A 5,557-nucleotide genomic window follows, 5' to 3' on the forward strand; every position below is an offset into this window, starting at 1 on the left:
TTTTTGCCATATAAAACTGCATTCCCAACTAATATTTGCCAGAAATTGGGATCACCTGTAAAAAACTAAATTAAAAAAGTTTTCAAGCGATGAAGTTTTCCCTTCATTGAAAAGGTTTACGCGTAACCAAACAGAAAAAAATTTGATACATGTAAATATTTGATGGAAAAAAATAGAAAACAAACTAAAACTATAAAAGCAAGTTATTTATTTAGATAAATCATTTTGAAGCATGCAACAACTGCGAACCAGTCGCTTTGATTGGAGTCAAGCAAAATGTGCTCCAAACTAATTTTTGGCAAAATATTGCAGGCAGGCAAAATATTTCAAACAAAATAGAAGTGTAAGTTTCTTTTTTTCTCAATAAAACCAAATTTTTTAACAGCCGTATAAAGATAGAAAAATACCAAGCGAAACGTCTAAATAAAATCGCTTTTCCTTAATTTACTGATTCTTCTCTAAAAAAAGCTGGCTCAATTTTTTGGAATTTTTTAAATCAAGTGTAGACTTATTGTGTCCACGATTAATTGTGTTAGAGTGAACTTCAATCAGGTCATTCCTTGTTAGCTCACAAAATTTAAAAACCACAAAAGCTTATACAAGGTCAAGATCATTGATTTCATAGATAGTATATTTTAGGAATCTTAAGTGAATAGGTTAAGTAATTAAATTCCTTGTATTCCTTGTATGGTATAAGTTATGATATTACTGTTATGGTATAAATATATGATCCGTGGACGAGTCTTTTTAGAAGGTTTTTTCAAAGTGTTAATCAGTAATCAAATATTAATATACCTTTTTGTTTTAGATGAAGACTTTCAACTGTGACGAGTGCTCGAAGAAGTACAGCAGGAAAGAGAAGTTATTGCAGCATACGGAGAAGGAGCATAATATAAAGCATGAAAAAAGAGCAAACTATGATTGTGGAGTTTGTGGTAGCAAATTCACAGAGAGCAGAACTGTAATTCGCCATTTAAAAACAGTTCATGGATGTCAGACGTACACAAAGTGCAAGCATTGTACACAAATTTATGGCGACACTTAATCGTGTGCTAGACATGAGGAAGAAGCTCATGGTACTCACCCAGAGGTTTCCGAGAAGACTGAATGCAGTTTGGAGCTACAAGAGAAACAAGCTATTGGAAAGTTTTTTCAGTCGTTCAGGATACAAGCGGACAACCAAACTGATGTGTTCACCTTTGTTACGGAGCATCTCGAAGACCTTAAATTATTTGTGAGAAACAAAATTGCAGAGCTTGGACTTTTGAAAATTCAACTTTCTGTTTTTGTACAGATGTTGAAACCAACAGATGATACCAAAGTCGGCTGTCATGCAAACACAAAGTCGAAAGTTCTAACATCAGAACTATCAGATGATGAAATTTTTGAAATGGTTGATCAAATGAACAATTCAATCCAAATTTTTTCAACCGGTGGGAGTGGATTTGTTGTTCAAAAAATTGATCCCTTGGATATTAATATTAACAAATTTAAACCTATCAGAGGAAGCAGTTACATTGCTACACCATCCATTTTAGTTGGAAACCATTTTCTCCTGAATATTCGAAACAATGACAACAAATGTTTTGGTTACTCAGTGCTTGCAGCAATGTTTCCAGAGAAGGAGCATGAACAACGGCAAAACAAATACAAGCCAAAATTGCACAAACTGAAATTTGATAATATCGAGTTCCCCATGTCCTTAACGGATGTTCCAAAATTTGAAAAGCAAAACAATATTGGAATTAATGTTTTTGGTTTCGAAAAAAAACAAAATTTTGCCGCTTTATTTGTCTAAAGTAAAAACCCTATAAAATTATTCCTTTGCTTTTGCTGACCGATGGACTGATCAGCCACTACTGTTTGATCACAAACTTTCACGCTTTCATGGCCCGCCAATTTTGTGGTAAAGAACACCACCGATACAAGTTTTGCGAACGTTGCCTTCACGGATTTCAAAACAACATATCACTGGAAAAACAATTGGATTTATGTGGGGAGCATAAAGCTGTTCGTATTACTCTAACGACGGAAGACTCAAAAATTGAATTTACAAACTGGCAAAAAACTTTTTCAGTTCCCTTAGTGATTTATGCTGACACTGAGGCCGTCAGCCTTAAGCATGACATCTGCCGCCAGAAATCTTATAATACACCTTGAAAAAAGAAACTCAGAATCCTTGCGCAATAGGTTTTTGTGCTGTTGATAGAACTGGTGGAAGTGATTATTACAGTTTTGAAGGTGAGAAATGCATCGAAGAGTTTTTTCAGTGGCTCAGAGAGAACGCCAAATCTATTGCTGAGAGAAAACAGAAGCATAGACGCCTCATAATATCTGATGAAGAACTAATGAGAATGATTGATCAGGGTAAAAGATGTGTTATTTGTCAGATGTATTTGAACGGCGAAAAAGTAATCCATCATGATCACGGAGAAACCTACTTAACTGGTGAAATCTACGGAGTTGCACACAACAGCTGCAATCTAAAGCTTCGTATGCAGACTTTTACGCCTATTTTTTTCCACAACCTTAGTAATTATGACGCACATCATCTATTGAAATACATTGAAATCCAATCGGAAGAAAAATTGACAGTCATTCCTTGCAACAGTGAGACATACATCTCATTCTCGTTCTTTGTTCCTGTTGGTAAATGCAAAGATGACAAGCTACTATATGAAGAATTTCGTTTTCTTGACAGCTATCGTTTTTTATCCGGGAGTCTTGACACTCTGGTTACAACACTCGAAACAAAGGACTATTGTCAATTATCTAAACTTTTCCAAAAAAATTGCGACATTTTGCAAAAGAAAGGAGTTTTCCTGTATTCGTTCCTCGATAGCTTTGAGAAACTCTCTGAAAAATCGTTGCCTCAATATGGTGATCAGTGGATAAATTCATTATCTGGTCAAATTGATGTTTCTGAGGAGGATTTTCAGCATGCTAACAAAGTTTGGAATAAGTTTGGCTGCAAAAACTTTGGTGACTATCTCATGTTGTATCTCAAAACTCATGTCATTCTTCTGGCTGACGTGTTTGAAAAATGCCGGAGACTCTTTGGTCAGGTATATGGATTAGACCCCTGTCATTACTATAGCGCACCTAATATTTAATGGGATGCTATGCTGAAAACAATTAAAGTTAAACTAGACTTGCTCTCTGATATAGAGATGCTGTTGTTTTGTGAGAGAGCCATCCGTGGAGGATTGAATGGAATTGCTGAAAAACGATATATGAAAGCTAACAACAAATACTTGCATGACTTTGATGAAGAAAAACCAAGTACGTATGGACTTTTTCTGGATGTTGTTAACTTATACGGTGGAACAATGATGAAAAAACTGCCAACCGGAGGATTTGAATGGTCAAACATCAGTTTGGACAAGATCATGCAGACATCTGACGAAAGTGATGTTGGGTACTTTGTAATGGTTGATCTGAATTATCCTAGCAACTTACATGACTGTCACAATGATTTCCCTCTGGCTGCTGAGAAGTTAAAAATCGATACTGAGACGCTTTCTCAGTATCAAGTAGAATTGGGAAACAAGACCAATCACATCCCAAAGCTTCTGGAAACGCTTTAGTCAAAGCAGAATTATGTATGTCATTAATCAGTTCTGAAATTTTATTGTCAACAGGGGCTCCAAGTAACCAGACTACATAAGACTCTGAAGTTCAACCAGAGTGATTTTATGAAGTGTTATATTGAGCAGAATACAAAGTTGCGACAACAACCCGGTATCAGCACCTTTGAAAAGAACTTTTTCAAACTGTTGAACAATTCATGCTTCGGAAAAACGATGGAAAATTTGAGATGTCGTTACAAGATGGTATTTGTTGAAAATGAGGAGAAAGCAAAATTTTATTGCAACAATTACAATTTTGAGAAGTTCACTATATTTCGAGAGAACTTTGTTGGGATCACTCTTAGCCAGGAAGAGATCAGGTGGAATAAACCAACTTATCTGGGTGCTGCTATTTTGGATCTTTCAAAACTGCACCTGTACAGGTTTCATTATGAAGAAATGGGGCCTTTGTTTGACAAAAAAGCTCGAGTGATGCATCGTGACACTGATTCCGTCTTTTATGAAATTGAGACGGATGACATTTACGAAGATCTTAAACAGTTGAAACACGTACTTGATTTGAGTGATTACCCCAAGGATCATCACTTACATAGTGATTTGAACAAAAAAAGTGCCACTTAAATTATCAGATGAGCTGAATGGTGACATTGTGATGGAAGCAGTTTTTCTGAAACCAAAAGCTTACTCTGAAAAAATTTTGCAGAAAGTCAAACAAAATGCCAAGGGTGTGAGCAAACATGTGAAAAAGACACTTCATCATGATAAGTTCAAAGATGTGCTCAAATCAAAATCACCATTGAGAAAACTAGTAACATCTATAACTAGTGACAAACACACTCTCAACATAACAGAGTCTAACAAAATTGCTTTGAGTGCATTTGATGATAAGCGTTACTATCTGAGTGACGGTTTAAGCTCATACGCGTATGAAGACTACAAAATTGGTCATAAGCGGAAACAGACCTTGGAAAAACCTCTAAAGTCCTATATTGAGATCAGTGAATGTGAAACCACCAGAGATTTAACTGAACAACTTGATACTGAGATTGAAGAAACCTTTTCACCGCCTGATCCTGGGTTCTGGAAAACTTCTCAAATTGAGTCCAATGAGGAAGAAATATTTGATTTTGATGCAGCTCCAAAAGAAAAGCCGTTCTCAAGGTGTCCATATATTGATTTCGAAGCAGAGGAAGAGCCGCCTGCAAAGAAGCAACGCTTGTCCAGCAAGCGTTAAATATTGATGATGCTGCCCAACTCCACCCCGGTTGGGAGTCTCAAGAAATATTGACGAGGAGATACAACAACCTGCGACTGCTCCGCGCAGGAGCTTCTTGTGACAATAACAGCCTTTATAGGGGATAGCTGCCCAACTCCACCCCGGTTGGGAGTCTCAAGAAGTATTGACGAGGAGATATAAAAACCTGCGACTGCTCCGCGCAGGAGCTTCTTGTGACAATAAAAGCTTTCATAGGGGGATAGCTGCTCAACTCCACCCCCCGGTTGGGGTCTCAAGAAGTATCGACGAGGAGATATAAAAACCTGCGACTGCTCCGCGCAGGAGCTTCTTGTGACAATAAAAGCTTTCATAGGGGGATAGCTGCTCAACTCCACCCCCCGGTTGGGGTCTCAAGAAGTATCGACGAGGAGATACAAAAACCTGCGACTGCTCCGCGCAGGAGCTTCTTCTGACAATAACAGCCTTTATAGGGGATAGCTGCCCAACTCCACCCCGTTTGGGAGTCTCAAGAAGTATTGACGAGGAGATACAAAAACCTGAAACTGCTCCGCGCAGGAGCTTCTTGTGACAATAACAGCTTTTATAGGGGGATAGCTTCCCAACTCCACCCCCCGTTGGTGACTCAAGAAGTATCGACGAGGAGATACAAAAACCTGCAACTGCTCCGCGCAGGAGCTTCTTCTGACAACAACAGCTCTAAAAGGGGATAGCTGCCCAACTCCACCCCGGT

This window comes from Convolutriloba macropyga, chromosome 3 (genome assembly GCF_964194025.1).
Source record: "Convolutriloba macropyga chromosome 3, txConMacr16.3, whole genome shotgun sequence".
In the NCBI taxonomy this organism is placed as follows: Eukaryota; Metazoa; Xenacoelomorpha; order Acoela; family Convolutidae; genus Convolutriloba; species Convolutriloba macropyga.